Here is a 10,789-nt window from a genome sequence, read left to right as displayed (position 1 = left end):
TTGGGTAATACTTGATGTCATCGTTAGTTTGATTGGTCTTTTTAACTGTCCAGTGAGGAGGGCGGGTCTTTTAAGTACCAGTCTGCAAACTGTTGGCACTCAGATGTGGCACCCGCTGCAGTATGCGTCCCTTATTTTTTTGTATTAAAAGTGGTAACCCTACATGGCAGGTAACACTTAAGTTTGGTCATGAAGTCGTCTAAAATCCGCCACGTGCCCTCTTTTAATTGCGAGAAGCAGATATATATAGCCAAATTCTCGCGGTTCGTTGCGGCGAAGTACGGCTTTTAATTTTTTAATAAGAAAAGAAAACCTTTTTAAACGGATCGAAAATATACCAATAACAATTTGTTAAGGATCAGTTTTTTTGTGAATCTCGCTTTTCACAGCTGTCGCGCTACGGCGTGTGTTTAGTTTATTTGATAGTATGTAGATCGTGGTAATTACATTCATGGCATTCGTTTTCTGAATCACAATCTGACTGTATGGGTGGTTACCTGCCAGGTAACGCTTTTGGTTGGTCAGGAAGTCGCCTTACATCCGCCACGTGCCCTCTTTCTGTTTCCAGAAGCTGATCATAGAATGGATTTAATAGTTTACTTTCAAATAATGCAAAGAGTATGCGACATGTGTTTCTCCCTAATTCTGGGCTCATCAGGCATACACACTCACTGCATCACCTCTCGTGAATCAAATCTCTATCGTCAGCGCCAGAGTTGAAGCCCCTAACGTTGCGGTCAGCAAGTCGGCTAACATCCGCCATGTGCCGTCTTTCAGTTGCGAGAAGCAGATCATAGAATGGTTGAAACTGTTGCCCCTAACGTTGCGCCACGGCGTGTGGTTCGTTTATACCTCATGTCTTCTCATTAAACTATTATCTCGCGAATATGTTATTGCAATCCGCAGCGGGAGCGTTTCTATAAACTTAATTTAAACTTACGTTTTACACCGTGCTTTGTTTCCCTTATGAACATGCTTGTATGCTTCACTCACTCCCTTCTGAATTGTTTAATGAATTTTTTGCTCTTCGCTGTTTGCGGCCCTTCCGTCATTTCCCCCTACTTCGTTCTTTTATCTCGCGAATATGTTATTGCAATCCTTAACGGGAGCGTTTCAATAAACTGATTGAAAATAGTTTTGCATTTACCTTTTTAGTAAAAGGCGAGCTTTTAAGCCTGAGAAATCACCCCGTAAATGCACACGTTTAATTGCACATGTGTTAATATGTATGGTTACACAGTATTAAAAGACAGTGAACAACGTCAGTTACCTTTGTTCCCGCGTTTGATAAAAGGCGAGCTTTTAAGCCTGAGAAATCACCCCGTAAATGCACACGTTTAATTGCACGTGTTAATATGCATGCTTACACAGTATTAAAAGACAGTCAAAAATTAACGTCATTTACCTTCGTTCCCGCGTTTGACTCATGCTGTAAATCTCTTCCTTGTTTTTAGTTCACGTGATTACGTAGGAGGCGTGATGACGCGATACGTGACTCCGCCTCCTCCATTACAGTGTATGGACAAAAAATATGTTCCAGTTATGACCATTACGCGTAGAACTTCGAAATGAAACCTGCCTAACTTTTGTAAGTAAGCTGTAAGGAATGAGCCTGCCAAATTTCAGCCTTCCACCTACACGGGAAGTTCGAGAATTAGTGATGAGTGAGTCAGTCAGTCAGTCAGTCAATCAGTCAGTCAGTCAGTCAGTCAGTGAGTCAGTGAGGGCTTTGCCTTTTATTAATATGTATAGATATATGTATATATATGTAGATATGTATATTTATATGTGTATATATATGTAGATATGTAAATATGTATATGTATATATATATGTGTCTGTATGTGTTTATATATATATATATATATATATATATATATATATATATATATATATATATGTGTGTGTATGTATGTATGTATGTATGTATGTGTGTATATATATATGTATGTGTATGTATGTATGTATATATGTATATGTGTGTGTATGTATGTGTATATATATATGTTGATATGTGTATATGTAGATATGTATATATATATGTTTATGTATATGTGTATATATATGTTTACATAACCTCTTTAACACACTACTTCTCCGCTGCGAAGCACGGGTATTTTGCTAGTGTAAGATATTTTTGAAGATGTTATTTATGAAATTTGTATTTGTATTATTGGTGCTTGCAATTTATGTCTATTTGTGATATGGTGTTGCCAGCCTGTTGACTAGGAATGTGCCATGTGTGACTTTTATTACCAGAACGGTATAAAGGTCATCGTCACACACTATCTGTTTTTCAAAGTTAGTGGATTTGTCAAACAAATTAAAACTTAGGGTTTATAAATGTTTCAATTACATTCCTGATTATGAATTACTTTCTGTTTCCTGACTGTGAATATACAGTACCTCTGCTGATGATTCAGTATGGACATTTCATCAGTGATGCTCTTGGGATCAGCATCATTCAGTCTCCTCTTGGTGACGCCCACCAGGCTTGATCAGACCCCTGGGTGTGTCCAGACTGCTAGCTACACTGACCCAATGTCTCCCTCTCCTGAGCCACAGCCATCTTGAGGCTCTCTCTGCCCCTTCGATGGTGCATTGACAATGATTCATGTCTTTTGATGTGACCCTGTTTCTTGATCCTCACTGGTTTTTGACTCTCTCCACATTCTTTGATGGTCCTGTTACCTTCTAGTTAATTCATTACACAGAGATCTTTCTTTCCGGATCATTTTCATTTTTCATGTGAGTAAAGTTTTACAACAACCAAATTCAAAAGTAAAAATATTCAAAGCAAAAATTGCTAACTTTGGGTTATGTTTCTCAATTCAGAAACCACTTTTTCAAAATTCAAACTGAGCTCTGTCTTCAACACACCCCATAATCCTGTGCAGGGAGGATTTGAATCATATTCTCTCTCTCTCTCTGACAAACAGGTATTTTTTAGCTAACTAGTAATGGCATTGGTATGCAATGCAGTACATTTCAATACATGTTCACACAGAATGCATTCTTTTACCATCCACTAAGATGAACAATAAATGCCTGTATGTTAGTAACACTTGCACAACAAAATCTAGTCAAAATGATTTAGCACTGTCAACATTGACAGTCTGAACAAAGATTTTGCCTGCTTCTTTAATGAAGTTCACATATTTTATAATTAAAGGGATACTCAATAAAAAGCATACCCATAAACATTCCATTCAATGTCAGTGGGTTTGAACAATAAATGAGGAAATCTTCTCTTTAATTAAAGCTTTGTAGCACCTCTCTGATGTATGCTCATCTATGCCTCCAATCTTATGATAAATATTGTGAGAGCCTAAATATGCACAGGAATTCAGATTTAGTATTGCAGCATTTCCCAGGCTAAACTTTGGAAGGCAGACTGGAATCAGGTACCCTCATATGTGCTGTCTGAGTAGTTTCATTTTTCCTTCCCTGGGTAGCTTAATTAGAAGCAAATAACCAGCGTAAATGAAGATGTTAAATACTGTGTTATTATTGTTTCATTGAGGAATTCCCACTGTGATAAAAACAATTAAAAGAATGTTTCTGGTAAATGGACAAGAACAATAGTTTAAATTGCAGCATAGCACAAAAGGGTACTTGGCTTTAAAAATCTGTTTAATTAAATGACTGACTTTAATTATTGATTATCTTTCTGCCTGAAAAAAGGAGAAGTTTATAAACTGTCTGGCATTTTAATGTGAATTCTTCTATTGAAATTCAATAACAAAAGCAATAAATATAAATCAAAAACTAAAAAGGCACTTCTTGTTACTGATCAAAATCTGAACATTTTAGAACATTTCTACAGCACTGGTTCCTACTTCTGATGTTAAGTGTTACATGATGTATCATTATGACAGGATCTTCAAACATTTACCTCCTTTGACCATTTTAGCATGTTACCCTATGAAACCTTAATATATTAAATTTCCTTTTATTGTAAAGGATCCATAACCAAAAATGTTTTAAATTACAATACAATTTTACGGATGCACTACTTTTAAACTAAACTGTGTAAAATCCTAGTGTTTTTCTCCAGGTACTCATTTTTTTTGTTTCTTTTATGCAGGATAGGTTTATTAGCAGCTCTCTGATGCCATGGTTTGATTTGAATATTTTCTTTTTTTTTCCTCTCACTCTTCAGCTTACATAACATTTTTAGAAGTCAACATTTACTTCTATATATTGTGTCCAGGAAACCTGCATTATATCAATTGGACTAAAGAAATAAACCACCACAAACTTTTAGAACCTCACAGCACAGGATAATGAGGAGACCAAAACTAATTGAAAGTAGTATTATGATAAAGTCATATCAGTTTTGACGTTTGACTTACAGTAGTTCTTCTGTTTCCTATGCTGACAGACAGCATTTTATAAATCTATTCTGATATAATCTTAAATGTTCAAACATTGTACTTAATAGTTACTTTTTTGAAAATTTTAGTTTATACTGTATCATCTTGATGAAGTTGTTTATAATTTTAATATAAATTCTGGCAGTCACTAGTGTTTGTTATTACTATTTGAGGCAATGGTCCTCTCTGCTTCATACTTCCCAATCGCCTTCATTCTGATCTGCTTATCCAGGAAAGACTAGTGGAAAGGCAACCTGCAACCTCTATGGAGCAATAAGCCCATCATAGGATGGCTGTCTATTGCAAGGCATGCTCATTTTCATCAGGTTTACTGCACTTCTTTGAAATATGGGAAGAACACAAACAAGTTTGAAACACTACAAAGCCATAACACCCAGAAATATGAAATACTGTTAGGGGCAAAGCTACCATTGTGGACTAGCCACTATAAGTTAGCACAGATATATGAGTGTGCCCTACAGTGGCACAATACATCATCTAGAGGATTTCTATGTTGTGTTTAGGGTTCAGATACCCTGTGAAGAGAGCTGGGAAAATTCTGCATAAACAAGGGTTCAGGGCTGGATGGAATTAGCATCAGGGTACTAAAAACATGTGCCAGCCATCTCTACAGGGTCATTCAGTACTTGTTCTCCCTTTCCTAAAATTTGCAGATGGTTCCACATCTGTGGAAAACATCCCATGTGGTCCCGGTGCCAATGAAAGGGAATTAAAGTAATCTCAAGGACTTCAGACCAGTTGCTTTTACTTCATACATCATGAAGACCTTTGAGAGGCTGGTCCTAAAGCAGCTACAACATCAGGTTTTAGAACATCTGAATCTTCTGCAGTTTGACTATCAGACACATATAGGTGTGGAGGATACTCTCATCTACATGCTCCACTAAAACTACTCCCACTTGGACAAAGCCAGCACCACAGTGAGAATAATGTTCAGTGATATTTCCAGTGCTTTTAACACCATTCTGCCTCAATGACAGGCAAAAATCTCAAGGCTTTGCATCTTAAAGCCCCCATAATCTCATGAATCATGTGCTAAGTGACCTACAGACTGCAGTTTGTGAGGCTCAGGAACCACGTCAAAAATGGTAGTGTGTAATACTGGAGCACCTCAGGGAACTGTCCTGTTTACCCTCTACACAATAAATATCCCTAAGGGCATAGGGATCCCTGATACTGCAGCTGGCCCATATAAGGCCTTAGATGCCTTAGCCTAGTACTTTGTTATTAACTCCTGCACAGGTTGTTGTCGCGGAGCCAATGAAGGTTCTGATCAGGGTTCTTGAAAAACGGAGCGAAGAGTCTGAGTGTCTCGGCTTATGAGTGTCCTGGATAAAAACCAAGATCCAGATCTTTAATGCCCTCTTCGGCACAGCCATCAGCAGTATGTCTGTCTGCGGAAAGAATGCTGACTGTTTTAAGAAGTTTACTTACCTTGGCAGTGACATTCATGTCTCTGGTGACTCTTCCTATGAAGTCAGAAGATGGATTGGGAGAGCATGGGGGGTCATGAGGTCGCTAGAAAGGGGTGTGTGGCGCTCCTGATATCTTTGCAAAAGGACAAAAGTCCAAGTCTTTAGAGTTCTGGTGCATCCTGTCTTGCTATATGGTTGCAAGACATGGACACTATGCAGTGACCTGACACGAAGATTGGAGGCCTTGTGTTTCTTTGGAGAATCCTTGGGTACCATTGATTTGACTTTGTGTCAAACGGGCGGTTGCTCATAGGGTCCCAAATGAGTCACATTACTTGCATTGTGAGGAAGCGCCAGCTACAGCACTACTGCCATGTGCCGTGATTCCCCAAGGGTGATCCAGCTCGTAAGATTCCCATTGCTGAGGACTTGAGTGGCTGGACCAGGCCAAGGGGACTCCCATGTAACCCCTGACTGCAGCAGATAGACGGTCATTTATAGAGGGAGGGACTGGACAGCGTGTCTGCCTGGGGGGGCTGCCAACCAGAATCCCGAGCTGTTTCATCGTGTGGTGGGTGCGGCAACTCACTGTACCTGTGCATGCTCCCCAACCTGACCTGACCTGATGACTTATTTGGTTCTTTACTTTGTATCTCCTTTTCCCTTGTGGTTTCTGTAATTTATCCTTTGATTCATTAGTTAATGGTCTTTTCATTCTTGTTATGGAGTTCTGAATTTTGATATGGATTTTATTATTTTTTGGGATATAATTATTATTTGGATTTTGAATACTCATTTGAATAAACTTTATTATTATTACTAGAAAGACTGTTTTATTCTTTGAATCAAGAGTCTTGCAATTGCCCTCTCCTCTTTTGACCTTACACACTTGACTTTGAGTGTGCAGGTGAAAAGCCTGTTTTTTGAGTTTCAGGGCTGGGCCTACTTTGCATTTCATAACATTTTTTAGAGTTGCCTTCGCACAGTGAAGCAAGAACAGATTCTGGATCTATGCAATAGTGAAATGAATTAAAAAGGGACAACAATGGATAGGCCAATTTTGGACTTAAATAATCTTTTTATATGTGTGCCTTGATGCACCAACACCTACAGATGCCAACCCAGGAAGCACTGAAATGGCACATACACATACTCGGTTTTAATGATACATCATGGAGAACAATTTTAAGGCAACTGCATCCTTGTTATCTAATTGCTTTTCATCTGTGTAAACTTAAGAGTTTCCAACACAGTGATCAAATACTTAGACAAACGCAGTATTTTTTTTCTTCTTTAAACATGTTTTTGTCAAATAAAACAATGTCATATTCAATATTTGAGTTTCAGCAGTTTACAAAAATAGGACAAAGCACAAAATTTCACTTCAGGATTTTTTTTATTCTGTACAAATTGAAGAACTAGTCATGGGTCTTGATATTTTTGCAAGGTACTGTCAATATAACTGAATTATACCATTTACTTGTTACATATAAGTTGCCCTTGTTAAATAAAATACAGTTACTCTTATGTTTCCTCAGTTGTCATTGTACCATGGTGATATTCATGCTTTCTTTAACTATTCTGGTGTTGTTTCTTGCTTTCTGTTTTGTTTTTTTGTTGGAATTACAGTGTTTGCTTAAACACAGTGGTCAAAACAACAGATACATTCTCAACAAAGTCAACAACACAACATGCAAAACCATGATGTGTTTTGCTAAACGCTTCATTTTCACTGCTTAATTGACTTTGCCAATCATAATTACTGTATAAATACATGCTGCTAAACTGCATAATCCCCTCAAACAGTAGCACATACAAACATTCATTGGGTAATCAGAGGAGAAACACTAAGCATAGCCCTCACAAGCAGTGATCTGTTTCACATGGCCGTGCCTGTTTCTTACTGCTGTGCAATGCACTGTAATCCACCAAAAATACTGACAACAACTAAAATCATCAGTATGTAGGCAGATGGTCCAACTAACTGAAATGCAAGAATGAGAACAAATATCTTCACTGTAATACAAGCCATTTTATTGTACTGCATGCTGTAAAGGCACTCTAGACGTTTCAAGGCTTGATCAATCATTGATATAATGACAGTGTCGATGCTATGGAATACAGTGAAGTATGCAATGACAGTCGTCTTTATTTCATGCAGACATATTACATTGTTCTCCAGCATCACTGAAATGGTTTCCGATTCTTTTCACCATTAAATATCTTGTCTCATCTGCCAGCTCGGGATCTTCTTTCAAATCTGTAAAAGTGGTATGTTTCCACTGAGGTCATTTACTGTAGCACACAACTTAGGGAAGCAAAACAACACTGATTTTTCAGAATATGTATATGGGTGTCAAACTTGATGACTGTGTACTGTTCATGGGTGCAAATATTGTTTGTGTGCCTCATTGATTCTCCCTCTAATCAATGCCACACATGAATGTGGCACCCTTAAACCAGCCTCGTGCATTGAGAAGCCATGATTTATGACAGAGTCTGTAATGATTGCTCTGGTTTCATTGGAGACCTCATTTCTGTACACAACCTTCAGCAAAAAGTCTTCTTTTTTATCTTCCATGTCCTTTTGTCCTGGAGGCGGATTTTGTATGTTGCATTAGATTTTCCATATGCAATAAAGTAACACATTTCTTTTTACGCGTGTTATGGTGCTACTTGGAGCAAAGATAGATCTGCTGGAAGTCATTGCATGAACAAGCCAATTTTTGACTTAAGTTTACAATTGCATTATATCATGAATTGCTTTAATTGATACTTGCATTGGATGTTTCATCGGGTGTCTAGTGTGCCTAGTGTGGTGCAAATATTCATTAGCATTTGAGACGGACGTACGTACATACAATGAGAAACGGATTCATTCTTGTGCAAAACAAAATGTGGTTTTGTTCATCTGGTGTGTGTGCACCTGATTACATGCATAGCGGGTCTGATCAACTTATCAGTCAAGAAAAACTGTAAGAGGCCCAACGTAAACTTCCAATCCTCTCATTTTCTGCACCCGCTTATTAAAAATTATGACGGTATTTGTCAAAGCAGTGCAAGGGTGGACCGAGTCGAACATACATAACAAAAAAGGCACCGACTAACTAAAACTGTGAAAAATAGACCGTCCGCTTTAGACGGCGTCTTACGGCTGAAACTCTTTGTGGTGCAGCACGTGAAAGAGACAGGGACAAACACGGGCGCTGCAGTATTAACCGAGTAAGAAAGAGACAGGGACTGGCATACCTGCTGAAGAACAGACCGACCGCCACAGACTTGGCTTTGGCGTTTGCGGCGCGCGCTCGTGAGACTGGAGAAGCCCACGCAGCTCTTGAAGGCACGTGACTTTTACCCGTCAGGCTGCTTGCGCCCATAAATCATTTTTCTAGACTGTTAATTGTGAGTGTAGTAACGCCAGAGGTGACGGGTACAACATTTTCTTTAGCAAATTAAAGTCGTTACATTAATAACACTGAACACTGCTCCACTCAAATGCCTTTTTGTAACTTTCTTCCGTTAGAAAACATTACGTACTGTAGGCTACTGGGAAAATAATGCTGTTATCATAATCTCAAACACACCGAAGCTTCGACATGCTTTTCTTGTGGAGCTTTCTTAAACCACTTTAAAACGATTTCATCATGTATTTAAATGCCTTTTTTAGGCGCTAAATTTGCCAGGTATGTGAGTATGTGCGCTGCGTTGGATGCTTCCTTACGATCAATGCTGCCGGTATTGGGATTACTGACTGAGCAAAACGCATATAGAGGATGGGTGGAAGGATGGGCATTCAGGCGGTGAGCAACCTGCCTTTGAAAATCGACGGAGTGTCTTGTAAGTTGCGATCATTAATTACTCAAACATTCCTGAAAAACAGAGAAAGGTTTTTAGTCGAACGGAAATTGAAATGGAGCCGATTCAATTTCTTGCAAAAGTGTTGAAAGTGAAACAGACAGCAACATTTACAGCTGATGGCTCATCTGAAATGACGCTTTTGGTATGTTAATGTCAATATAGATTTTCCGAATGAACCAAACAATGCACACATACGTGAATACAGTACATACATTGTAAAACAGCATCGACTCGAGTTTTGAAAGTGTCACTCTCTACCACAATACTTGGGAATTTATTCACAAACTCCAGTTTAAGTCATTATTTTTACAGGGACAGGCTCCACCTTCTGTTCTAGATAAGCGGGTTTAGAATGCGGATGGATCTTAAAGATTTTAAATACTAAATAATTAATACATTGTTTCTCAGTTTCATTAGTTATTATCTTCTGTATTATATATTAGCAATTAATTTGGACCACTTTGCTTTAAAAAGTATTTTTCTGATGTTCAATACCAATTTAACTTCACTGTACCTTTTATGAGCATTGTGTGTGTGTGTGTATATATACAGTATATAGATTGATAGAGAGTTGAGCAAAAGTATGTTTACAGTTGTGAGTATGCAGAGTTTATTCTTGTATTATTATTTAGCTATTAATTATATTATTTGTATTATTTGTCTTATTATCATTGTTATTATTTTGCATTCTTACTTAGCAAGTAGACTACAAGAATGTGTAAATAATGAAGTCAGGCAATTTGAACACTTATGATATTGTACCTAAGTGCACTGTGCCATTGTGACATTCTGTTGAGTTAATAAAGATATTGTTATAATCATAACCTGCATGTCTTTTTCCATACAAACAATTGTAAACCTTTTGTCCACCCCTATATATATATATATATATATATATATATATATATATATATATTATATATATATACTGTATATACAATATAGAAACTCCAATTTCATACTAACACCTGCAACCTAAATAGAGTAGGGCACTATTATAGTACGTAATAAAGTGCTGCAATATTTTCTTTTTTGTCAGCTATACAGGCTAAAATATTGCAGTCCTTCAGTTCTGCAATTTGCACACTTTGTGAAGTTATAATACACAGAAATGTACAA

Source organism: Erpetoichthys calabaricus, chromosome 4 (assembly GCF_900747795.2).
Source record: "Erpetoichthys calabaricus chromosome 4, fErpCal1.3, whole genome shotgun sequence".
Lineage (NCBI taxonomy): Eukaryota > Metazoa > Chordata > Cladistia > Polypteriformes > Polypteridae > Erpetoichthys > Erpetoichthys calabaricus.
This window is presented reverse-complemented; position numbering follows the sequence as displayed.